Source organism: Pongo pygmaeus, chromosome Y (assembly GCF_028885625.2).
Source record: "Pongo pygmaeus isolate AG05252 chromosome Y, NHGRI_mPonPyg2-v2.0_pri, whole genome shotgun sequence".
NCBI classification, from domain to species: domain Eukaryota; kingdom Metazoa; phylum Chordata; class Mammalia; order Primates; family Hominidae; genus Pongo; species Pongo pygmaeus.
The window spans coordinates 30,180,981-30,199,600 of record NC_072397.2 but is presented as its reverse complement, the minus strand read 5'-3'; the positions used below and the strand labels follow the sequence as shown (position 1 = coordinate 30,199,600).

The 18,620-nt window shown below is 41.4% G+C and overlaps 1 pseudogene; it reads right to left on the bottom strand.

The window, feature by feature from the left end:
- Positions 1-8,986: 8,986 nt before the first annotated feature.
- On the bottom strand, positions 8,987-11,264 carry LOC129025954 (tubulin beta-8 chain-like; annotated as a pseudogene).
- Positions 11,265-18,620: the final 7,356 nt, after the last annotated feature.

Here is an 18,620-nt window from a genome sequence, read left to right as displayed (position 1 = left end):
AGTTGTAATGAGTACTAAGAACCAAAATGAAGAATGAAAGAAGAAAGAGACAGAAAAGTAAATTAATTTAGAATGATCAAGGAAGTTTTTCTGCAATTACAGTGGTTAACATCACAGGTATTAGAGTCAGACAGATGCCAGTTTTTATCCTGGCTCTGTGTCTCATAGCTGGGTGTCCCATGGACAATTTATCCCACTTTTAAATCTCAGTTTTCAAATTTCTAATTTCTATTTTTTTTTAGAAATAAAAGCACATGAACAAACATAAACATACATAAAGAATCAAGCACAGAAAAATGATGAGGCTGTATAATGAATCGAGTGTAATGGTTATAAAAATGGAGATAATAAAACTGCCAAACTTATTAGACAAATCTGAAGATTAGAAGATAAGTATACATGAAGAATTTCTCATGTAATGTGGCATATAGTTAGCTCATGGTAACTACAAATATTATCCTCATATTACTAAAGGAAAATATGTATCATACTTGGGCATTAAAAAAGCTTTGAGACATACTTTTTCAAATTATGCAAATACATAATTAAAGATTCAATTTTATGTTAAATTTAATAGTTCTACCTTTAAGATTTTTAAAAGAGATTTCTTGAAAGCATATGTCAAAAATCTCATGTAATGCTTTCTGCTTCTTAACCAAAGTTTAGAGAAACTTAACAATCAAAGTCTTAAAATGTAGTTACATTAAATAAACTATTTAAAGCAAGAATAAGCACAACAGCTTTAATTTCTTAAAAACTGCATAAGCATTTCAACTAAAAAATTATTTCTTTCAAATACACAGGAATCTGTTTAGAAAAATTTTAAATAGAAAAAATGGGAATTCTAAAGTAAAAAGTGCCTAAGGCCATAAAATTTTTTATAGCTTCTAATTTTGATGTCAACCAGGGGAAAAAAAATTCTCTGAAATTTGCTTTTATTCCAATAAAGGCTTGTTTTTTTTTTGTCACCGGCAATACAGAGTGACTCCTTCAGGTTGAATCTTGAAGGTAAACTTTAACTTAATTTTAAGTTTTGACTAATTTTTAAAGATTTCTCAGTCACCCACCATGATTTAATCTCAGAAACCAAGATCTCAATTTCATATAGACTTTTGGAATATTAAAATAGAAGGTTAAATGCTTCAAAATAATATTCTTGTAGAGGCTTGCATAGGTGGGCCAGGAATCTCCATGTATTACAAAGTTTATGAGAACATAGCAAATGTTGATACACACATTTAATTCTGAAATAAAAATTTACAAAAATAAAATTGTAACAAATCAGGAAAATTTTGTAGGTTACACATTTTATGTCTAAAAATACAGGTATTAAACACTCAAGGATGGATAAAAGAAGAAATCACAAGAGAAAACAGAAAATATCTAGAGACAAATTAAAAATATGAAATACCAAAAGTTAAGACATACATCAAAAACAGTAGCATAAGAGAAAAATTTATAGCGACAAATGGTTGTAAAAAGTAAGATATCAAATCAATAACTTAACTTTATACCTAATGAAATAAAAACAGAGGGAAAAAGAGAGAACAACTAAAAGGTAGAAAAATAACTGATAAAAATAGCAGTGGAAATAAGTGAAACAGAGAATTGAAAAATACTGAAAAACAACAAAACCAAGTTTGTTCTCTGAAAAAGTTCAACAAAACTGACAAACCTTTAACTAGATTGACTAAGAAAAAAAAGAATACTCAAATTACAAAACTCAAAAATAAAATTTGTACTTTACTACCAAATTTCTGGAGTAAAAAAAGAACTTAAGAGAGTGCCATAAGAAACTGTACCCTTAAAAATTGAATAACATAAATAAAATGAACAAATTCCTAGAAACAAAAAACCTACTAAGACTGAATGAGAAAAATTGAATAAACCTATTCAGCAAAGAGATTCAGCAAGAAGATTGCATCAGTAATCAAAAACCTAGCAACAAAAAAAGCCTGGACCAGATGGCTTCACCATTGAATTCTACCCAACGTTTAATGCAGAATTAACGCCAGTTTTTCTCAAGCTTTTTCAAAATGTTGAAGAGGAGGTAACATTTTCTAACTTATTCTATGAGACTAGTACTACTCTGATACCAAGCCAGAAAAAGACACCATAAGAAAACTACAAACATCCCTTACAAATGCTGATTCAGAAATCCTCAACAAAATACCAGCAATTCAAATTTATCAGTACATTAAAAGGATTACACACTATGAATGAGTATAGTGTATACACACTATGAATGACTCCTGAAATAAAAGTATGTTCCAACACATGAAAATCAGTGTAAGATCACGTTAACATAAAGAAGGAAAAAACCTTCAGATGATCATTTTAATCAAAGAAAAGAATTTGTCAAAATTTAACCCACATTCATGATAAAAATGTACTTAATGAACCATAAAAAGAAATAAAACATCGATGTAATGTTACATTAAAAAAAGCACACACACAGCCAACATTATGGTGAAAGACTGAAAGCTTTTACTCTAAGAGCAAAAACAAGGATGCCTGCTTTTACTACTTCTATTTAATTTAGTACTGAAGATTCTAGTTAGTTAAAACAAAAAGTCAAGTAAAAGAATAAAAGATAATCCAATTTTTTAAAAAATAAAATTATCTGTTCACAGATGACATAATCTTATATGTTAAAAATCTTTTACTTTCTGTGAGTTAAACTGTCAGATGCAATAAATAAAATTCATCAAAACTGCAGGATACAAAATCAATACACAAAAATTAGTTTTATTCCTGCAATAATGATAAACTATGTGAAGAAGAAATCAAGACAACAGTATCATTTATGATAGCATCAAAACAATAACATATTAGAAACAAACCTAACCAAGGAAATGAAAAACCTGTACAGCAAAAACTATGAACATTGCAGAAAAATATTAAAGATGACACAGATAAATGAAAAGACATCATGTGTTTATTATGGATTGGAAGACAAAACCTTGTCAAGATGCCATTGTTATCAATAGTCATCCATGAGTTCAATAAAATCACTATAAAAATTCCAATATTTGCAAAAATAGAAAAACCTATTCTAAAATTCAGATGAGGTCTCAAAAAACCCCAAGTAGCCAAATCAATCTTAAAAACTCACAAAGTTTGAGGGCTAACACCTCCTGGTTTCAAACTTACTGCAATGGTTCAGTACCAAAGACAATGTTGTACCAGCATAGAGACAGACATAAAGACCAATGCAATAGAAATAAAAAACCGAAAAATATAGTCATGATTTTTAACAAGGGAGTCCAAACTATTCAATGGGAAAGGACAGGATTTTAAAAATGGTGTTAACAAATGAATATTTACATGAAAAACAATGAAGTTCGACCCTTACTTTACACCATATAAAAAACTTAATTTAAAATAGACCAAACATCTAATTGTAAGAGCTAAAACTATAAAACCCTTAGAAAAAAACAAAGGAAAACAGTTTCATAACAGAGAATCTGGCAATAATTTCTTGGATATGTCAGTGAAAGCATAGACAACAACAAAAACAACAATACATAAAAATAACTTCATCAAAGTGAAAAGCTTTGGTGTATCTGAAGATACAATCAATAGATTCAAAATACAATTCACATAGGGGGAGAAAATATTCACATGTTTATGTATTTTGTAAGTAATTAATATCCAGGCTATATAAAAACCTCAGCAACAACAACAAAACAATCAAACTTAAACATGAGCAAAGGTTTTACAATATACAATTCTTTAAAGAAGTATAAGGAGCTCAGCATCAGTAATTATGAAAAAAAAGGACATCCAAACCACAATGCAATACCAACTGACACATACAAGTATAGCTGCCATCAAAAAAACCACCACCAGCAAACCAAAACAAACAACAAAGCCCCAGAAAGCAGCAAATGCTGGATGTGGAGAAGTCAGGACTCCCGCACTCTGCTGGTGGGGAAGTAAGGTGACACAGCCACTGTGGAAAACAGTAATCACTATATGATTCAGTAATTCCACATCTGGACCTATACCCCAGAAAACTGAAAGTGGGAATTTGCACACCCATGTTTATAGCAGCACTCACAATAGCCAAAGGGTAGAAAAAGCCCAAAGGTCCCTCTACAGATGAATGGATAAGCAAATATGAGCAATACACACAATGATATATTATTCAGCATTACAAAGAAAATAAATTCTAATACATCTTATAACATAAACCTTGAAAAGATTAAAACAAAAAATGCAAATACTCTCTGCTTTTCACTTTTATAACGAACCTACAGCAGTTAAATTCATAGACACAGAAAGTGGGATGTGGTTTCCAGGGGATAGGGGGAAGGGAAATGGGGAGCTATTGTTCTGTGGATACAGAGTTTCACTTTGGGATGATAAAGCAGGTTTGAAAATGGATAGCAGTGATAGTTGCACAGCAATGTATTTGTGCCTAATGTAATTAAATTTTCTGTTACACTTATTTTACCACAGTAAAAAATCAGCAAATATTTAAAAATCTATATGTTTCTTTGAACTGTTTCCTTACATCCTTGCCCATTTTTCAATTTTGCTGCTGGTCTTTTAATAATTTAGGATATATATATTATCCAAATTAGCTTTTTGTCTGTCATGTATGTTGCAGATCTATTTCCACAGTCTATGCATCATTTGAAGTATTTTTCTCTCTTAGAAAGTTTTAAGTTTTATGGAGTCAAATGCATGAGTCTTCTATTCAAAGACTTATTTATGGGTATAGTCTTTCAGTTTAGGATGATACAGAAGTTGTAGATATGGATAAAGGAGATGGTTTTACAACACTGAATATACTGAACTGTATATTTAAACATGGTAAAAATAGAATGTTATATACATTTTACCACCAAAAAATGTCCAGGCTTAGATGTTTATAGGTCAGGGGTTTGTTGTACCTTTAACATTTATTCCCCTCCAGGGCTCTAATTTATAAAACACCCACACAAGAAAGGTAGATACTGACTTCACAAATCTCCTTACAATTCCCACAGCAGAGGCTGCCTTGGAAAGCAGAGGTGGAAAAAGTCACATAAACTTAAGGTCAGTGTGAGACCTCCCATCCCCTACTCAGAAATCAGATGAGAGAAGGCATGCATGCAGGCTGAGCTGGAGAGATGAGACAGGGTGGGCAGAACAGTCCTCCAATGAGCCTAGACCTTAGGCACTCTCACATGCTCTCAGGCATGTATCAAGCCAAGAAAGCAGGCTAGGAGTTTAACACATCTACCTGTATACAGGGAGCTATGAAATGCCTGAGCTGAGCAAGTGATTCACAAAGAGACAGAATCAGTATGACCTTTACACTGTGACCTGCCTCAAATAATTTCAGGCTCTCATTAACCAGGCGAGCTCCTCTTTCTCTCAGAGGTAGGTGAACTCGAGGGAGTAAAGTGGGAGTTGGGGATAATGGAAAAGAAGGCCTGGTAATATTTCTTCTAACTCTGTTATAAATAAAAGGTAAAACATAAATGCCCTTTCTCAGGGCCCAAATGTTAGGTGAAAAAAATGTTTGTCATCTCAGTTATGTGATGAGGACTTTAGCAGAGCAGTGCACACATGGTCATTTATTCTTTCCCTCTGCATGTTGTGTGTTTTTTCAGTTTATAATGTACCTGATCCACTTGTCTCATACTAGCTGCAAATGTCACACCAGGTGGCCAGCATGTCTGTGAAGGGCAGAAACTGGGGCAACCAAACAGCTGGCAGATGCCAGCTAGTAAGTACCCAATGCCCATTCCATGGAGGACTCCACACTTAAAAGACAAGATAAGCAAGTGTCAGGCTGCCTCACTAGTTATCCCACCAAACAAAAAAAAAAAAGGTAACCCTTCCAGGGAAAGTGTGTGTGTATATGCCAAAGTACGTGCAGATAGCTACATGCAAAGGGGAAAGCCTGGAAAGGAACAAAACCCACCCCTGAACACTAGTTACGTGTGAGGAAGGGGCAGGTGAAGCCAACTGTCAGCATTACTCACCTTTTCAACAGATGAGCTTGCATTAGTTTTGGCAATTTCTCATAAAAAGGCAATTTTCACTCCTTGGGTGATCACCCAGGTCCTGCAAAACTGAGCCACCAACAACCACCTGTACCACTTAACATGAAGCCAGATAATGGCTTCCATCAAAGCTCAGCCCTCCTACCCACCTCCCAGTCCTGTCCCATGCAGGGGGGTACTGGACTTCTGGGGTCCAGGGGTCCAGGCCGAACTCAACCCACAGATTGTTGGTGAAACCAGCATGCATCCGAGGGCCTTTCCCCAACCTGGGCCATGTGCCCACTGCATAAATATGTCCATGCTTGTTCCCCTAGGACAGAGACTCCCTTTCCTTACAGTTGGAATGAGGGGTGGGGAGATTTCATGGTGTCCCGTACAGGTTGGATGTTAATCTGATGTGGTGCTCTTGGAGAAGCTTGCCTGAGTTAGGTGCTTTCTCAGACTGTGGTCTGTGCTTCCCCTTCAAGCTGCAGAAGTCCCGGAAGGTAGTGCTAATGCAACCCCCTTTTACTGGTAAGCAGAGGTCAGGTGATCTGCAGCCAGCCAAGCAGCTGCTAAGTGACCAACAGGCTGGATCAGCATCTCACTTGCAGAGGCTCTGTGTGGCTGCTGTGGCTGCCCTGAGACTCATTTTGCCTCCTCCTCCTCTTACCTCCACAGCTCTCCCAGCTTCTATCCACAGCTGTGCTCCAGGTGAGGAACATTTATCGATGCATCAATGTGCAACTACTTAGACTTCTGCATGCAGAAAGGCCCCTGATCCATGTTGTTTCCATATCCAAGCCCAAACTTGTCTACAACTTCAGCAAATCCAAACCTCCTTGAATTCCCTGCAAGACCAAACTGAGCCCTACAACCCTCACTACACTGGTTACCTGCCAGCCTCTGCTCCCTCCTGGGCCCCTGTCTATATAGTTCTGAAGTCCTACAAGAATGGTGAGTTCCTAAGCCGACTATCACCCAAACAGGTAAACAACCAGGGGCCTCCAGGGGTAGAGAACATACCCAGACAGGTTCTGCTGCCTGTAGACTTGATGTCCTTCTGCCACAACAAGCCATGCTTGCCAGGCTGGAAGGGGGGCTCCAATTACTTTGGAAATCTGGGCCTGTAGCTGGCATATGGAAAAGAGGCCTGGAAAAGGACCAATCCTGTCCATGAAGCCCCCAGATGGAACCAGGTAATTGGGAAATACATGGGTACCAAGTCTGATCCACATTCAGACCCATTGGGAACTGCAGCAGTGACTTACCTTCTCTGCCACTCTGGGTGTACCACTCCAGGAGGAACATCTGACCCCATGTGTCAGTGGAGATACTAGATGTGGGTAGGTTCCAGTTGCTGCAGCTGAACCTTCCCAACCAGTTCCATGCAAAGACATTTCAGATGGGGGCAAACCTGGGTGGGCAAGGACACCCCTCAGAGAGTGAGAGCCTCTGAGGAGGGCTGTCACAGAGACCCCTTTTCCTGATCTGAGAACAGGTTAAGGGAGTATGTGGGACCTCTGCCACCTCCCAGCTGCTTCCAGGAGCCACTTCTTTCAAGATGAGGCACTCTCCTGCTTGCCTGTTCCCATTTGGCTGCAAAAGGCCATTGCCAACATTCAGTAAACAAAAAGAAAGGGGCCTCACCTGTTTTCCCTGACACACCTGGGGCAGGTGGGTAGGCCCAGGGGTCCTGTGGTAGAACCTGTACATCTTCCCACCCCCAGGCTATGCTGGCTTCAGCTTATGTGTGTGATGAGGGTGGGGTGGGAATTGCCAAGAGGTAATTACACAGGCCACCGACAATTTCTACAAGAGCTAGGTAGAAGAGCACTGTCTTGTCATGCTGCCCAGTACTCAGCTCACACACACATCTGTTGACAGCTTCCCCAAAGCAGGCTTTGAAGTCCAGGCTCCCCAAGAAGCCTGGGGTGGAGATTCTGCCAGGCTAAAAGACCTATCCCCAAAGGTGCCACCCTCACCAGTCTCATCCTGACAATCTTGGATTATTTTTGCCCTGAAGTTTTGGAGTGGGGGACAGAGAGACAGCAGACAGTGTGCATTAATCACCTTTCCAGAGAGCATCAGACCCCCAGACTGGGACAGGTAAGAACTCCACTCAGGTGTTTTTCTCACTGATTGCCACTTGGGGGAAGCAACACTTGTGAGCATCTGCCTGTCTCCCCAGGTCCTGTTCAGAAACTCTATCTGTGCCTTTGGAGAAACTGCCCCAAGCACACAGGCCCAGCAGCCACCATCTATGGCCCCCAGGACCTAATCACCTACATAGGGTTCAGTGCATGTGAGCAGACACTGGGCTTGATTCCTGCCCAACAGCTCGTGCCAGATACCCCATGCCCACCTCATTAAGAGAATGAAGCCACATGTTCACACCCAGGCCATCATGGTGATAGAGTGGCTGGGGTCCTACTTTCCCACCCTTCAATGCTGGTTCAGAATCAGCTGTCAGACCACATTCCTACCCTGAGGTGGGACTTTGGGACATTGTCCACCAGGGACACTGACCACTTTTAAAGTTCCAGAAACAGAGGGCCAGCTGTTTCCCTGGAAGTTTGTTACATGGGATAACCCAAGGCTTGCCTTCAGAAACAGGTTTCCCACCACATAGCTGCCCAAGTCCCAGCACATCCATAAGTTCATGTGAAGCCTTCCTGCCACATCCACAGCCCATGCCAACCCCTCCTGGAACCACTGGAATGCTTGTTCCTGGGCATGTGATAAGCCCAGACAGCTTCAGCCTTGCAGGACAACTAAGCACATCTGGCAGTAGTAGACAGAGAGCCTATAGAAAGAAGTTAGAGGTGAAACAAGATGTTATGAGAATACTTTAGTAGGCAAAATCACATACCATAAAAATGCTTTAAAATGCATCAGAAGAAGATGAAAAGACACAAATGAACAATTGCATAGTGACACAGGGCTGTCAGAACACAATAAAGAATCCACATAATTTCCATCCTTTACCCAAGAAAAGGAAAGTTCTAGGCCACCTCCTCCTCAGCACACTCCTCAAATTCTTCCTCCTCAGCCATGGCATCCTGGTACTGCTAGGTTTCCGGCACCAGGTCATTCATGTTGCTCTTGGCCTCAGTGAACTCTGTCTCATCCATGCTCTTGCCCATGTACCAGTGGAGGAAGACCTTGCACTTGAACATTGCTGTAACCTGTTCTGAGACATGCTTGAAGAGTTCCTGGATAGCCGTGCTGTTGCCCATGAAGGTGGCCAACACTTTTAGCCCCTGGGGTGAGATGTCACTGATGGCTGGTTTTTTTTTTTTTTTAATTACTGTTATACTTTAGGTTTTATGGAACATGTGCACAATGTGCAGGTTAGTTACATATGTATACATGTTTTGGGGTAGCCAGTCAGCAAAGTAGCTGCTGTTCTTATTTTGAATGTTGAATGTTTGTTCACCCACCCTCTTCATGGGCATGCAACCCCTGAAAATGGCAGCCACCATTAGGTAGTGGCCATGACTGGGGCAGCCGTCATATTCTTAGCATCAAACATCTGCTGGGTAAGCTCAGCCACAGTCAGGGCCCGGTAATGCTGGCTGCCCTGGCTGGTCAGTGGGGCAAAGCGAGGCATGAAGAAATGCGGCCTGGGAAATGGGACCATGTTCACAGCCAGCTTCTGCAGGTCAGCATTTGGCTGACTGGGGAAGTACAGGCCCATGGTGACCCCACTCATGGTAGCAGATAACAGATGGTTCACATCACCATAGGTGGGTGTGGGCAGTTTTAGGGTTCTGGAATAGATGTCATATAGAGCTTCATTATCTAAGCAAAAGGTCTCATCTGCATTTTCTATGAGCTGGTGGACTGAGAGGGTGGCATTGTAGGTTCCACCACGGTGTCTGTCACCTTGGACTAGGGCAGGATGCTGAATGTGTTTATGATCCTGTCTGGACACTCCTCCTGGATCTTACTAATGAGAAGCGTACTCATCCCAGACACAGTCCCCCCACCCAGGGAGTGGGTCAGCTGGAAACCCTGCAGGCATTCACAGCTTTCACACTCCTTTCTGACAATGTCCATCACTGACTCCATCAGCTCCACACCTTCTGTTTAGTGCCCCTTGGCCTTGTTTCCGGCCCCACACTGACCTGTAAGACAGTACAGTCAGTCACTTCATAGCCAGGTATACAGTCAACAGTGGTCACAACCACAATGAAAAATGGACCAAGTGTCACATGTAAGGTGAAAGCACCATTCATCCTGCAGGTGGAGCAAATGAAACACTCTACCCCAGAGTTACAGGACAGCAGCCTCCCCTGTTAGAAATTAAGTCAGGACTCAAACCTCAGACATGCTAACAGACCTTACTGTAGGTGGCTCCTGCCCATTTTCAGGGAAGACAGTAGCCACGGACTCAGCTCAGCTCCCTGCAGGGAGTTTACAATGGTAGCTTCTCACCTTAAAGAGACACCTGGGCCTTCCTCCCAAAGCCCATTTAGGAGAGGCAGATTGAGTGACTCAGAGCATAGGAAGATGTTCAGGAGCCCTAGCTCCACAGTTCCCACAGTGATGACCTTTGGGAACTGCTAGATGAGCTGTCGTGGCTAAAGAGCCTCACGGCAGTCTTCACTCGCAGCTCAACAAAGATGAAGTTGTTGGCCTGAAGATCAGCCCGAAGGGCCCCGAGCACACAGAGTCCATGGTGCCCGGCTCCAGGTCCACGAGCACAGTGCAGGGCACATACCAGACCCCTGAGTGGGGCTGAAGGGTATTAGCAAGGGGAGGGCCGCTCTTCCCAGAACAGCAATCAGAGGACTGGGTTCTCAACGCTGGCCTCATTGTAGTTAGTACATGTTGATGCGCTCCAGCTGCAGGTTGCTGTCCCTGTGGCAGGTGTCAGCAGAGTTGATAGGATGTTCATCAGAGATCATCCCCCAGAACTGCAAGAGATTGGAGGGGCCAGACAGGCCAGGGCCAAGTCACTGAGCCCAGGAATCTGGAGGCACACCTGCCCCTCTCCTAGCTCCTCTACCACCCCCACCCTCATCCACACCAACATCCCTAGGCTGCCGTGTCCCTGGAGTCCACCTCGGCTGCCTCACCAGTCTTCCAGTTCCACTGCATCCATGGCAGGGAGCCCAGGGTCTGCAATGCAGTGGCACCACCCCTGTCACTGCCAGTGCCAACATCTTCCCTGGCCACCCAGCACGCCAGAGCTGGGACCTCAGAGCCCCAGATGCCAACCTTGGCACCGATCTGGTTCCTGCACTGCCAGGTCTGCGTGAGCACAACCTCCCTCATGGCCAAGATGGGATTAGGGCAGCAGGAGAAATTTGAGAAGGAAGAGCAGATGTGCAACGACCCAGCCTGCCCTCTGCCAAAGTTTAAATGGACACTCGCCCACCTCCCTCAGCCTTGGATTGGGCTCCCAGAATAAGCAACAGCTTTACTTCCACACAGATGTACCCACCTGTGAATCCCTTGGAGTTGAACATCTGTTGGGGAACTCAGGTGGCCTTGCTGTGGTCCTTTGGATGTTGGGGAAATCTGGTCAGCTGGAGAACTTCCTCCCACATCTTTAGTTAGTTTAAATCCGTAGCTGACATAAAACTGAATTTTCCTCCCATGTGGGAAGGGAAGCCTCTTATTTCAATATTCAGAGTGCCTTGCACCTATCCTAGACCGATGACATATTTTTGTAATTGATGAGTCTTTTCATCTATTAGGAAATATGTGGTTAGGAAAGGCCTTCCATATGTTAACTCAACAGGACTTAATTGTAAGTTTTACTTTGGAGCAGTCCAAACTCGCAGTCAGCTATGGGTGTTAGAGATAGTCAGGCATCTGATTTAGCATGAGTCTTCTTTAGAGTAGGATTAGCCCTTTCACCATTCCAGAGGACTGTGGTCTCTATGCAGAGTGAAGGTAATACTGGATTCCTAAAGCTGAGGATAGGTGTTGGGATACACCTGAAAATGGACCATTGTCACTTTGCAGGCTTTTAGATTACCCAAACTGAGGAGTTATTTCTTCTGGTATACACTTTTCAGATGGGGTGGGGAATGCCTCGATCTATCCAGTGAAGGTATCAGTAAGCATTAGCAAATATTTGAATCACCTGCAGGAAGGCATCAGAGTAAATCTGAGTTGCCAGTTCTCACCTGGATAGATTCCTCAATGTTGGACAGGCTTGACTGGAGAAGGAGAAAATTGCTGGCCATTTGGGTCATGTCAGGAACAGAGCTCACAGGGCTGAGTCACCTGTTTTATTGTCTTGAAAAGATTTACCCCTATAAACAAATGAGACATTAACAAAAACAAAGAATCTCTTCTAGGGTGAAAAGAATCATGAAAGTGCTGAATTATATTCCTATGATTGGTACTTGGCATTAGTAATTTATTACCATCATTCAGACAGCCAGAGAGGCCCTGGACTGAATTGCAATACCTGGCCCAATTTTGTACTTCTTCAGAGTATTCTGACACAGTTATATGTATGCTGACCAGCATGCCCATAGCTTAATTGGCCCTTTCAGTGCATGGGTCTTGGCTGGGGCATCTACTAGGGCATTTCCTTTTACATAATAAGTCTCTCTTTTGATATCCTCTGCAATTAATTATAGTCAGTTTTGGCAGCAAAACAGCATTCTAACAAGCTAAAAATCTGAATGATGTTTTATGGAAAAGCCCTTGGGGTCAGGAGTCCTTACCCATTCCAAACTGCAGCATTAGAATGAAGCACTAAAAGATCATACTTGGAATCAGTGTAAATGTTAATGTTTAAATCCTTTCCCAACTGCAGGGGCCTAGTAAGTTCAATTAACTCAGCTTTCTGAGCTGAGGTAGAGGGTAGCAATGCTTGTGCCTTGATTCTCTTGTGCTAATGAGTATATCTAGCTCTTCTGTTTTCCTGATGTATAAAAGAACTTGCATCTGTTAACCACTCTGCCTTGGGATGGTCAAGGGGCTCATCTCTCTTAAGTCTGACCTTCTAGAATAAATCTGTTTTATAACCTGTGACATGCTTTAGCTGTGTCCCCAGTCAAATATTATCTTGAATTGTAGCTCCCATAATTCCCATGTATCATGAGAGTGACCCAGGGGGAGGTAATTGAATCAGGGGATGGGTCTTTTTCATGCTGTTCTCATGACAGTGAATAAGCCTCATGAGAGCTAATGGCTTATTTATTTATTCAATTAATTAATTTATTTATTTATTCTTGATACATAGTCTTTCTCTGTGGCCCAGGCTACAACACAAGAGCATGATCTCGGCTCCCTGCAACTTCTACATCCGAGTTCCAGGTATTCTCCTATCTCAGCCTCCTGAGTAGCTGAGATTACAAGTACCCACCACCATGCTTGGCTAATTTTTGTAGTTTTAGTACAGATGGGCTTTCACCATGTGGGCCAGGCTGGTTTCAAACTCCTTACCTCAGGTGATCCACCACCTTGGACTCCCAAAATGATGGGATTACAGCTGGTGGCTTTATAAAAGGGAGTTTCCCTACACAATGTCTTTTTCCTGTTGCATGTAAGAGATGTGACTTTGCTCCTCATTTGCCTTCTGCCACGAGTGTGAGGCCTCCCCAATCATGTAGAACTGTGAGTCAATTAAACCTCTCTTCTTTATAAATTACCCAGCCTCAGATATGCCTTTACTAGCAGCATGAAAATAGAATAATACAACCTGTATGCCAGAAAGGCTGGGTGCATCTGTGGACTCTGGCCAATACGTAGCTGCATTTATGGTTTGGCAGTCTTTAAGAGTTATGTCTGGAGTGTCTAGCAATTAGGCCTGATACAGTCATAAATATTCTCCTATTATCCACTGGTGCCATTTATCTTCTAGGAAGACCTTCTCTTGGTGTGGGGTCAAAAACCTGTAGGTGCTGTCCTAATGTTAGTTTATTAGTTTTGCCTACTAGAAAAGTTGTAGCAGCAATAGCTCTAAGACATCAAGACCACCCTGAGGCCACCTGGTCTATCTGCTTAGAAAATTAGGCTACTGGCCTTGGAATATTCCCCAGTTTTGTGACAAGATTACCAAAGGCCTATGCCTTGCTTTTTGGCCACATAAAGAACAAATGGTGGATCCAACTTAGGGACTCCCACAGCTGCAGCAGAGCCCAATTTCTTCTTTAGAGTATTGAAGCTTTGCCTGTATTTCTACTTACATTCTAGGATCTCTAAATCTTTCCCTTTAGTGTATCATATAAGGATTAGCTACATGTCCAAATTTGGGTACCCATAAGCAACAGTACCCAGCCATCTCCTAAAAAAGCCCACAGTCATTTCTTGGACTGGGACCCTCACATGACTAAAATAACTTTTTTATCTTCTAGGGATGTTGATCAGTTCCAAAGGTTAAGACAGATTCCAAATATTAAAGTCTTTCAGTCAAAATCTGAGTCCTGTGTGGTGATACCTTATATCTGCAAATTCCCAGGAAATTTACCAATTTAACGGTATTGTTATTTGGGTCTTCTTTAGGTGGGCTAGCAATGAGCAAGTCACCTATATACTGAATAATTGTGTCCCTTCACAATTGTAGATTTCTTAAATCCTTAGATAAAGCATTTTCCAATAAGTGGGGACTATCCCAGAACCCTTCAGAGATGCCTATCCAGGTTAATTTTGAGGCTGAATGCACATATGGATCAGTCCATTCAAAGACAAACATATTGTGAAACTGGATGCATGGAAATGCAGAAAAATGCATCTTTCAGGTTTAAGAAGGTAAACCAGCTTGCTTCCCCTGGGACTTGGGTAAATATTGGGGACAATGAGGTGTATGGAGACAACTGCATTTATTAATGCTCTAAGGTTTCTGACAAATCTGTACTTTCCATTAGACTTTTCATCTGGTAACATGCAAGTATTGTAAGGAGACGCTCATGGCCTTGATAACTCATATGGCAATAATATGGAAATAAGGGTTTGAATTTCCCCTCATGCTTCTTGCCTTAAAGTGCATTGTCTCTTCTGAGGGTGAGGAGCACTGGACTGAAGTTGGATTTGAATGTGGGAGGTGTTTAGTGCATTTCTCAGAGCCCGTGTGGCCCAAACCTCAGGATTTACTTGAGACAACACCTCAGGAGTAAATGTGACAGCTCATTCTCAACTTCTCTTTCCCCTGAGGGGTCAGGAACACAAGTAACACTTTCTCTGCTTTATGATCTGTGAAGGTGACCATGACTTGGTCTCCTGAGTCAATAAACCTCTGCCCAGTAAGAGGTCAGGCATTCAGACATTACTAAAAAGCAGGTGAGAAACGCAGAGGCCCTGGAGGACAACATAGAAGATAAGAAAAGCAGTGCTGTTGGGCTTGTCCATCATGAGAAGACAGGAGCCAATTGTATTGAATCAGGACGGAGTCATCTGTTCCCATACCTAATAAGAAGTTAACAATCCTACCGTCCAATTCAAGAGCCAGCTGAGGCTCTTCCATCTCTTGATAGCTAATAGTCCAATGAGATCAGAGGCAGGAAGTATCAGGCCCTACCACTTTTGGATCTGCTGGGTGCTGATGATGACTCCCTTGGAAGCACAGTGCATTTCCTTCAGCAGTGGCTGACTTTCTTACAGAAGACACATTGATTTATATCCAAGGCACAGTGGGCCAGAGGCACAGACTGGGACTTTCACCTTCTCACTTCCTCTGTGAGGGCCAGGGGTAAAGGGGGCTGCTTCTGAAGGGGTGCAGAGCACAAGGTTGCAGCTAGAAGCTGGGCCTCTTGGGAGGTTTGCTTTGTTTTGTTTTCTCTGCCCTATTCCTGTGACAGAAAAACTGCAAAAGCCAAGTCTAAAAGCTGACCCATGGGAGTCTGGGTCCCTAAGCATTCCCTAAGGCTGCTTTCAGCAGCTTTCTGCAGATATCAGAAGCAGACTGGGCTATAAAATAAACTCCTAGCAATGCCACAATGCCGCAATGCCTGTCCCTCCTTGGAGTCAGGAGCAGTGTTAGTGTATTTCCTCAAGGTCTAAATTATCCACCCTTGTAATAAGGCTAGGTTTTCATTTTCTCCCTGAGTAATTTTCTGGACTTTATAAAAATTGAAAGTTGTATCATGCATTTTTTTATTCCTTCAAGGAGTCAAATGACCATATTTTTTTCTCTATATATCCCACTTTCCTCCTAATTCATTTCTCTTTTCTAGATCCTAATTCTCTTTTAGGCCCTGCTCAGGCACTGCTGTGCCTCCCACGTGATAGGTGCCATGTCCCTGGTTGCAGGCTGCCACTCTATTAGCATGTGCACTAGACACTCCCATAATACACTGCTTTTCTATCATGCAGCAGGTAAACATAAATGTATGCAAATCTTGCATGGTCAGATAATACGTCAAGGTTAGCCTCTTAAATTTGTCTGTGAATTTTCCTGGAACCTCTGAAAGCTGTTTCAGTTTTTCCTTGCATGTGGGTGATTCAGACATAGAAAAGGGTACATATACCTATATAGTGTCCCTATCATCATTTGCCACTTCCCAGAGAGGGCAAAGATTCAACTTTGCCAGCTGATAAGAGACCCAGGACATGTTGTTCTGGTGAAGCTCAGGTGTTTTTGGGTATGCATGTAAGTAGGGCAGGGAAAAGATGATGTCTGGACACTAGATTACCCCGGAAAACTAGAAGGAATTAATAACATGTTGCACACCTCACCAGAACTAGAAGGAGTCTGACTGTGTTCTTATGGGGTGCTTGGACTGGCAGTGGAGAGTTCAGCCTCAGCTAAGAAAAGCCTAATATTAAGAGGTACTTGCATTAAAGGGTAATCTATTATGTGCTGTCCGTATTTTGTCTTTTTTTCCATCCAACATATACAAGCCAATTTTAAGTTTTTATCCTGACCAAGCATCAGAGAAGCCTGTGTATAACGTATTTCCTCCCATTTAGTTTCTCTTTTATAAAACAAATTAAGCTGCAAAAAAAGGAGTCAGACCAAACAGGGGAAATGGGAAGGCTGTAACTTGTATATTGAAATGTATTAGTCCATTTTCACACTTCTATGACAAAACTGACACACTTTCAGGGAAAAAGTGACATGCTGGGTTTAGAAAGTAGGATCCAGCTGCCCTATACCAGCTCTTCAAAGATGACCTTATGCTTAAGAAATAAGAGAAAACTGTTAAGAAAAAGTCTCATGTTTTCCAACTTGATGCTAATTGTTTGCAGAGGGCTGTCATAAAAGAGATTATCACTAAAAAGGCATATCTGATCTTATCATGTAGGACTCTTAAATGCCACATTTCAATTTCTACTCATAATGATGGAGAGGTTACTGATGAACTTTTCTGATAATTAAGATACAAAAACACTAGATTCCAAGACATTTCTTTTTTTCAGTGTCACTTGGACCAGTGGCAAATTAAATAAGCAATCAGCTAAAGTCAGGAAAGTAAAAGCTGAACTGTTTTGGGCCTCTTTTCTGGGGCAGCCTATAGACTACTAAAAAACAGAGGAGGTGAGCAGAAAGATGACAAGATGCAGAGCACTCAGGTGAGGGACAGAGAGCACCATGTGGACAGTCCAAAAAGAGAAAGCAGCAAACATCTTGTTTAGCCAAATCCATTCTTCTCAATATACCCCAGGGCCTCTAACCTTGTGAGCTTGGCTTCTAATCTGAGTATGACAACCCCAGGTCTCTAAGTTTTTGGGCTAAGTCTCTCCCACTAACATTATACACTAGGGCCTCTCCCTTCAGTAATAGTGGATAATCTTGCCCACCAGAATGGCTTCATGCTTCTAAAAGATGGCCCACTTGCCAAGTGATTGATTCTGTATGGATTGTTTTCCTTGGAGTGGGGGTCTTGCCTTGGTATCCCTTCCAGGTGTTTCTGAAAGATGTTGCTGGAAAAGAGGGTCCTGATACTGACCACAAAGTAGGATTCTTAGATCTGGTGTAGGAAAAAATATGAGGTGAGTCAGAGAGCACAGTGAAAGAAATAAGTTTGTTATACATGACTCCATTACGGAGTTGGGCATCCTCAGGAAACAAGAGCATGAATGCATTGTCTTTTATTAGTATCTCTACTTATAAGTAAGTATAAAGAGAAAGAGTTATTATTAAACTTGGAAGGTGCAGATGTACTCATTAAAGTCAGAGCCTATTGGTTTTAACAATGATCATTACCCCATTGACCTAAGCTAGCTCATTAATATTATCTTTAAGAAAAAATGCTGCACACCTAGGATATTTATACATTTTTCAGGCTTGGTGGAAGCTGTCTTGTATGGCCATAAATATTCTGCAACTGTAATTTGTGGCCAGCTTAAAATGTGGCTATTTTCAGACCATAAATATTAACCTTCTAGATGCCTTGTGATTACCTAGCTACTCATATTAAGATAGGGTATTCTAGTCATGTTTATTAAATTAGAAGCTTGGTAACCATGACTACCTCTAACAGCAAGTCTACTGCTCAGGGATAAAATTTATTTCTCAGGAATTTTGTGCATTTTGTTTGATGGAATTTGATGTGTTTACTAAAATGGCAGAAAAGAGTGAAATTAGTACTCAAGGATTTCTCAGGATGGGATATAAAGTAAACAAAATGATTATAGCTAATACCCAAGTTGATACCATTGATATTCAAAAGAAATTTTGTTTGAAACATGATATTTTTATTTTTATTTATTTATTAATTATTATTGTTA